The 8,385-nt window shown below is 38.3% G+C and overlaps 1 protein-coding gene and 2 non-coding genes across 5 annotated transcripts in view; 1 reads left to right on the forward strand and 2 right to left on the reverse strand.

Moving 5' to 3' along the window:
• Window positions 1–8,385, reverse strand: part of LOC117566864 (sodium-dependent nutrient amino acid transporter 1) — a 193,250-nt gene that overhangs the window by 54,959 nt on the left and 129,906 nt on the right. Inside the window, exon 1 of one of the 3 annotated variants that reach the window (XM_052004749.1) lies at window positions 530–533. The exons of the other annotated variants lie outside the window; for them this stretch is intronic. The gene's annotated coding sequence lies outside the window, so the exon portion shown is untranslated. Of the gene's footprint in view, window positions 1–529; window positions 534–8,385 lie in introns of those variants that run through there. 3 annotated transcript variants of the gene reach the window in all.
• Trnak-cuu (transfer RNA lysine (anticodon CUU)) lies at window positions 4,919–4,991 on the forward strand. Its single transcript has one exon. It is a non-coding gene; the product is annotated as a tRNA-Lys (tRNA).
• On the reverse strand, window positions 5,241–5,313 carry Trnar-acg (transfer RNA arginine (anticodon ACG)). Its single transcript has one exon. It is a non-coding gene; the product is annotated as a tRNA-Arg (tRNA).

Below are 8,385 nucleotides of genomic sequence, written 5' to 3' on the forward strand. Positions count from 1 at the left end.
CGATGTCGCTATCGATGTCGATGTCGAGTCGATGGCGATGTCAATGTGTTGATCACCTGTCGCGTCGCTCTCGGGTCGCCACTTATCAACAAGTTCCGGCCATGCTCTTGGTGCTTTAAGGCGATTAGAGCAAAACGCATGCAAAGTAGCCAACAATTCAATTACAACTAATTTTCTGTGATTTCATTTCACAGTTGCTGTTGTGTGTGTGTGTGTTTTTTCGCTGTTACTATTGCTTTTCCTTTTGTGGCGGCTGCTAGTTTTTTCACACCTCTTTGCGTATTTGTTACAGTTGTCAAATGCAGCGTGTTTAATTTGTTTTCAAAATAAGCGAGAATTGCATTCGTTCGCATGTCTATCGGGGACATTTGACAGGCATTGAAAGGATTTCAATGAACTTAATGGTGATTTATTTATTTTAAATTCACGAACTAGATTGGATTTATCTACCTTGCGGTTATCATTTGAAACAATACAATTTTCAATATGACAATATTCGAGATGTTATCCAAATTATTGATATTTTAAATTTATTTTTCAAGTATTCAAGTATTTATAAATGGTCACTGCCTTTAATTTTAATTTCATTGCGAATAATGAATTCTGTTTATACAACTTTTATTTAACAAAATAAAACACATGATTTTTTACCACTAAAATACATAATTATCAAATTTTAGCTTATACATAAAATCAGATAAGGGTATAATTAAGTCTTCTAAACTAACTTTACGAGATTTAAACCAAATGTGGTATCTTTAATGAGCTAGACAATTTCTTTTAAGAAACACATGATTATTATTAGTTAGAGAAACTATATCAATATTCTGGTCTGTAATTAATAAACTTGTATACATAAACAACGAAATGAAAGCTAAGTTAATCCTAGATTAGCTTTGCATATTTAAACTTGATTCAAAAGCAGCAAGTGTGCACAAGAGTGATTCACTCAAAAAGAGTCTTTTGACTGCCACATCTAAATTCGACTGGCAACTTGAGTTAAGTCAGTTGTTAGAGCAACTGCCAAAGTGAATCAGAGGACAAGGTACGTGCATCAGGAAAGCAACAAATTAAATCAAAAATATTAAACTGGATTTTGATGAAAGAGCGCACACATCACGAGAGACTAAACCAAGCAGGCAACAATCGAGGTAGCCATCCGCTCATCCTCATCCGAATTCCAACATTGTCAGAGCCAAACAAACAAATAGCATAAGAATCAGTACGAGTACACGAGGAGTTGCTGAAGACAGGAGCTTGGCAACGCACACACAACAAGAACCGCACGTAAACTCATTTAAACGCACACACGACGAGCACATGCCAAACGAATGCCAACGTGAAGTGGATGAAGTAGGCGGTAGATGCGGGTGGCAGAATCTGGCAGGTGGGTTACCATGACTGCGTATGTGTCTTTTTCTCAGGCAGCGATTTTCAGCGGGCAATGAATTGACAACAACCACAAAAGCAGAGCTGGCTGGAGCAGAATGAAGATGAAGTATGAGCAGCGCCAGAAGCCACAGCAGCAACAACTCTTCTCCCAATGACAATGTGCAACAAGGAGCTGCGCCCGACGCTATGCCTCATTGTGCGCAGCAGGAAATAAGATTTTTGTTGGATAGCAAAATATGCGTTATGTCTGTGTGTGTGTGTGTGTATGTGTGACAGCCAACTTATAAGCAGTATCTCTCTTATGCAAACAGAAACAGACACTAAGTAGCATAGTTACACGCACACTCAGACACACGTACGCACACACACACACACACACACACAGAAGCACGCAAGCCAGACATCAGACACACAATATGATATATTTCTATAACCTCAGTTGTCCTCCATTTTGTGTTGCTTCAAAAAGCGTAAAACGTTTTGTGGTTGCAGCTGCAGTTGCTGCAGCTAGCTGCTTCTGCTTCTTCTCCTGTTGTTGCTGCGTGTGTGGTAAATAAAATTGCATTCAATATTTTCCTTGGTTTTGCGTTTTTGATGAGATTTTTTACAACCTGACTGCAGCTTCTTGCCACATGCCCGGGCCTTTTGTTTGTCTTGCATTCAATTTATTGCTGCTGCGTTGCATTTGCCATAAATTGCATTTTTTAGTCGTTTTTCCTGCATAATGTTGAGCACACACGTGCATAATTAAGGACATTGATTTACCTGTGTGGTGCTGGGAGCATAAGTACTATATAAATCTAGGGGTGTGTTATTTGAACCAGTTCAAATTATCAACTCAAAATATGCTAAATATTAAATCTGCATAAACATGCTGTGAGATTCAAGTAACAGCTATGATCCACACATTATTAAAGATTTTAGATATAACAAATTACAGTTTGATCCTCGTCTGCAGCATTGAGAAAGAAACAATGAAATTTATTAATGCAGTAAATGATTTGGCTCACTCATCGTGCGATTTGTAGAAAGCATATTTCGATGTAGACCTAAAAGCAACAGATTTGTTCCTCGGATTAATAATTTGCTTAGATACATAAATTGAAAGATTGTCCCTTAAAAAATAAACTATAGGCATTATTAATTCAATTTGTAATTGGAAATGAGATACGTAAGATTTCTGATATTTCAAGTGGCACCTAAAAGTATGCAATGCTTTCATCTCAAGTTCGTCCATACTCCTTTGCGAAATCCGTTGCATACTTTCGAGTGCTGTTGAAAATTAATTTACAGTCCACGTTTCCGTTTTTTCTTCACATCGAATTTGCTCTCACTATGTACATATTTGTTGCTATTTCTATGCGTTGCTATGTGGGTGTAGAAGTAACGTCATCAACTGGAACTGGCCATTTGTGTTGGCATGTGCGCAATTCATAAATATTTATTTTTAGCAGTTGTATACGAATTTCAAGAGTCTGTATAGTGCAATGGCATGTCAATCCATCCGTTGGGTCGACCTTAAAGAATGCGAGAATTTATCAATGAATTTCTGGCCGACTTTAAAAGTTTAATCTAAATAAATAAACAAAACTTGTTTGTTTCGCATAAATCCGTGTTGGCCAAAAACTCAACCCAAGACAATCCACACCATCGAACAACAGTCCTTGCGGTAAAATAAATTTTCTGCAATTCATGACAGCAGAACCAACATCTGAGATGAGGAGTGGGCGCTCTCACAAGTACGTGCCGAGACACGAAACTTTGGCAGAAAAGGATTAGAGAGCCCAAGAACGTTCATAGCCACCCTCAAACAAAATGCTCAAAGGATTTAAAAGGCAATCAAATTAAATTGTTGTTGCGGTTAGCCGCAAAAGTTGAGCATATATTTAAAATGTTATGCCCTCACAATAATTTGTATGTTTTTTTTTTTGTGTGCATACTTAATATTCATATGATAAATGTTTGCTCAGCTGGTTGACAAAAGTGTCAATTAAATTTATTTATATGCAACGCAAAATCAAGCAAAATTCTTGGGGTTTTGACGCAGCTACAGTGCGATCCAACCAAATACCTCAGAGCTCCTATAAATACTCACCTGCATGTAAATTTGTTTACGTGGCCAGCCAATTAGACGTAAACAAGAACCGCCGGAAGTAGGCCACATAAACAACAACCACATCGACATCAGTAGAAATAGCAGCAACATCAGCAGCAAATCAAATCAAACAGCCAACAATATGTGGAGCATGAGAGAGGCACAAATATGCTTCAAACAGTTCAATCATCTTAATTAATTATCTAGTCGAGTATACGCACAATTATTATAAAAGGATTGCACCTCGTAACTATTTAGTTGCTGTTGAGAGATTCAAGTTTTCAGTAAACTTCATCTATGTGATTTTTTCCACTCAAATGAATAAGTTTTCACAATTCTTTTCAATCAATTTATATTGTCAATTTATTTTTGCCATCAAATTTAACCAATTATAAAAAAATACAATTTTTCAAACAACTTTCACAAAAGTTTCTATGTATATACCCTAAAAATTTGAACACGCTATAGGGTATGTGTGATTCAACAGACTTTTGGTCAGTTTGCCACATTTGTGAGTGCTGAAGATAGCGTGCTGTATTGCGTATAGTTTCTGTTTTTTTGTCATTGCGCCACTTTGACACAAGTTCAAGCGACAAGGTCCACGAGGCATATAAATTTAAAGCGCTTCGGGCCACGTTAACATTGATTTCTGACTGTCAACGCGCTGCAAAAGGCCAAATGCCACTAAATTTAATAATAAAATCTGAGGTGGTAGATATATTTCTATATATAAATACTTACAGAGAGGCAAGCCACTTATGTATCTGAAATGTCATAAAATGCGGCGCCATGAATAACAACAACAACAGCAACAACGGCATGAGACATATGAAGAATTCGACCGCATCTGCAGTCAACGACTTGGCGACGACCTTAAAGAAATGCCTGCCTGCCTGCCTGCCTGCGTATGAAATATTTTCCATCTAGCATAAAATTAAGGCGAAATATGTTTGTGGAAATTAAATAATTTATATTGCCATTTGTCTACATACTCTGCATATTTTCCATTAATGACCCAGAAAAATAATTGCGGCTAAGCAACTAGAGAATCTCACACATACATACATAGCACATGCTGAGATGAAAGACGCGCAAATTGACTTGGATAGATGGCTAAACAGAAGACGCCATGCGGTTTTGACCGCACTACAAAATATTCCGAGTACTATATGCGAGTGTGAATGAATGAGAATGTGCATTCGAGTGTGTAAGTGCGTGTTTTGGGGATGTGCAGATCTGCGCAAGGTCGCCATGTGCGTTTAATGCGAAATGGCGTAAAGACAAAGCATAATTAAACAATAAACAAGTTCAGTTCGAATTATCATGTTATTTGCAAGTTAGACCTATGAAGGAGAAATAAATTCATTTTATCCATATAGTATTTATAAACTAGTAAAATGTGAAGAACTTTTGACAGCTGATGTCTAACAGGCCCGGCTAGCTCAGTCGGTAGAGCATGAGACTCTTAATCTCAGGGTCGTGGGTTCGAGCCCCACGTTGGGCGTAACGTAAATTTTTTTGTGTGTTCACGTTTTTAATGAATATTAACATTTTTAAAAATAATTAGATGGTTTGAGTCAGCAACAGCATGAAGAAAATGGTGCATTCAGTAGTAAAAGTGATAACAAGAATCAGGAGAATGAGCTGCTGATAAATAAGGTTTTCTCTATTCTGTATCACTCCTGAATATGTTTCTACTAATTCAATAAATTCGTAAATAACGCAACACAAAAAAATAAAAAAAAGATAATTTCGATCCTGCCAGGAGTCGAACCTGGAATCTTCTGATCCGTAGTCAGACGCGTTATCCATTGCGCCACAGGACCGATGTTATATTCGTTTTCATAGAATAATGATAAAAGATACAACTTCTACGATTGCCAAATTATACTATGTAAGTAAATTTATTTATTTAAAAAAAACTATAACAAATATTATTAATATCACATAACATTTGGTAGACTCCACAAAACTTTAAAGTTGCCATAGATTGGTCTTCCTGTTTCCATGCACGTATACAGCATTGAGTAGTCACAGTCTAGTCCCACGCCCACACAGAATTGGGGCAAATGGACCATCGCTATGTTGTGTTGCCTGCAACCGACGCGACGACGTCGAGAGTCTCGGGTTTTATTATTAGCTCCAAAGAAGTTTAGCGAGATAAACACATTTGCTTTATATTGCGCCGAAAACATGCAGCCCGAACATTACAAACAAGTGGGCATTCAGGAAGAGCATGCTGAACTAAATGATACCTTATGAGAAGTGTACAATACATTTTAAAGATAAACGTAAGTCAAAAGAACATATAAGCCTACATATATACCCCCTTAAATGAGAGTTGCAGGGCATTCAGATACAGAGGAGAAAATTGTTTCGAAAATTGTACACGAACAATACGAAAATAGCGCCACGAGGCGTGTTAGCAGCCCGAAAAAATTTTCGGAACTTGATTGAAATTAAACATTTTGCCGCTAGTTTGCCCCAAACAGTTGAATGTGCAATGAGCTGGCGTGTGGAGCACGACGTGCAACAAAATCCGTGAATGAAATGAAAGAAAATTGTCAAAAATATGTGCAAAAACTATATGCATATAGTATACGTTGATATGTAAACATTTACGAAATAAAAGTGCAAAAACCAACAAGAACAACAATGTGAAAAAAATACCATACGAAACAATTGAATATGCAGACATAGCCGGTCGCTAAATGATTTCGTGCACACTAAATAACAAACAGAAGTTTTTTCGGTTAAAAAGCATTTTAGGCAACAGCAAGGTGCTCAGCCGGATGCAAAATCAACACAACAATAACAAAATAGGCAGGCAGAGCGAGAGAGAGAGAGAGATAGAGAGAGAGAGAGAGTGAACGGAAAATGTGAAAACAAAAACGTTTGTGCGATGTTCGATTTTCAAGGGAACAAAAAAAATAAAAATGAAGGAGCAGAGCTCCCACCCGCTGCGTTTAGCGCATTTAAGGGATTTGCATTATTTAAAACAAAGTCGGACTAAAACCACCGTGGCCGTAGCCATAGTCACTTTACGTGCACACTATACACTGCATCAAAAGCCGAGTGCATTTGCCCCACATTTTGCCACGAGCAGCTAAAACACAGCAACAAAGCCTGGCCCAAAACTTTAAAGAAGCTATCTATATGGAGTCTGGCCGTTCCATGCTATTCCAGGCAGAGGGCAAGAGGCCAGACACTAAACCAAAGCAAACCGCAGCGTGTCTGAACACGTTCGCATCAAGTGGACAGGCAACGTTTTGTTTATTTGCCTTGCTGGCCAATGGCAGCTGTAGCTGTAGCTGTAGCTGTCCACTGCCAGCGGCCCATGGCGCGTATACGTAATTTTATTGCCAAGGCTTCGTGCTGGCGCCTGTGTTTTGCTTTTTCGGCTTAGCCCCATTCTTGTTTACTTTTGTGCTGCATTTTAAAGCAATTTAAGTTGGCTCCTACAAAACGCGACCAATTAGACAGAAACACTTGCTCATGTCTACATTTCTATCTGTATCTCTCTTGCTCTCTCCGTCTCTCTCGTTTTTTTGCCTTCACTTCGACTTCACCACTCTCTCCCATGCTCTTTCACTCTTTCATGCTTCGAGAGTGACGCATTTATTGCACTGCGTTTGTTTCCCCTGTCTGTCCGGCCACTAGGCATATGTCCGATCGATAAGATAGCGTCTGATGGGTGAGTTGTGCTTATAGGGGGGGTGTGACTGCTATCGGGTGTGACTGTGATGTTAACCCATATAAAAATAGAAAAGCGTAATTTAATAATGTTCCCCAGAGATAAAGCAAAAATTATTCGCGCACATATTTCTATGCGATTTAAGCTCACACAATATTTACACTTCGCGCCAGACTTATGCGGGATCAGAGTTTACGTACGACAAAAATATGTGAAGATTATACAAAGATATCTAAAACTCTCACTATTTGTTCAGCTTTTTGTTGCCAACAAAACGATTTAAAATGTTTGTCATAGTCCATAAAATACCTGTGAAGCTAAAGCGTTTAACAAGTGTCATATTTAATTCTTATAAATTAACTTTTTATTTAGCTATTTGGCTATTTTTGCTCTAGATAGATAATATATGTTAGTGATCACAGTACATTTAATTACACCAGGAAGTGAAAATGCAGCACACAGTGAAAAATAGCGAATATTTCTATTCTCTTCGAATTGTGGTATAAAAATGAGCTTAATAGTTATTTACTACAGTTTGATAAGGCAAATCTCATCGAAGGTCAGCGATATTATGAGGCAACAGATAGATACAGCTTTTAACTAAAACGTGACACATGCATCACACCGAAAAAATGCGACTGACAAAGGCAACAAGTTGTACGAGCCAGATAAGAGGCAGCAGGTGCATGAGGGGAGCTGAGAATGTGGCAATAGAGGAAGCCATGCAAATATAGTACATCGTACTGTTTGCTGTGGCATATATAGGCACTCGAATGTGTGTGTATGCACTGTGAGAAGATGGGGCAATGTTGCCAAAAAAATAGAAGAAAAATCACACTACAAAAATGTGCTAAACGACAACAGTGAAAATGATTTTCATTTGCCGCAAAAATGAGCTAACACACAAGAGAGCAAATGAGTGGGGGGAGAGAGAGAGAGAGAGTGAGCAAGAGCGAGAGCGAGAGAAAGCGCAACATACAAATTGTTTTGCAATTTATTTTTATAACTAACAACAACAACAGAAACAGGCACAAACACACACACAGACACAGAAGCAGAGTCAGAGACAGAGGCAAAGCTATAGATACAGCATGTGTTTGTATCTTTTCATTTATTTTTAGCTAGAATAGAAACGCTCGTGAGCACTGCGCTTCACTGTGTGCGTGTGCTAGCTGGCTGGCACTGGGCTAGCCTGATGAGAGCA

Source organism: Drosophila albomicans, chromosome 3 (assembly GCF_009650485.2).
Source record: "Drosophila albomicans strain 15112-1751.03 chromosome 3, ASM965048v2, whole genome shotgun sequence".
Classification (NCBI taxonomy): Eukaryota; Metazoa; Arthropoda; class Insecta; order Diptera; family Drosophilidae; genus Drosophila; species Drosophila albomicans.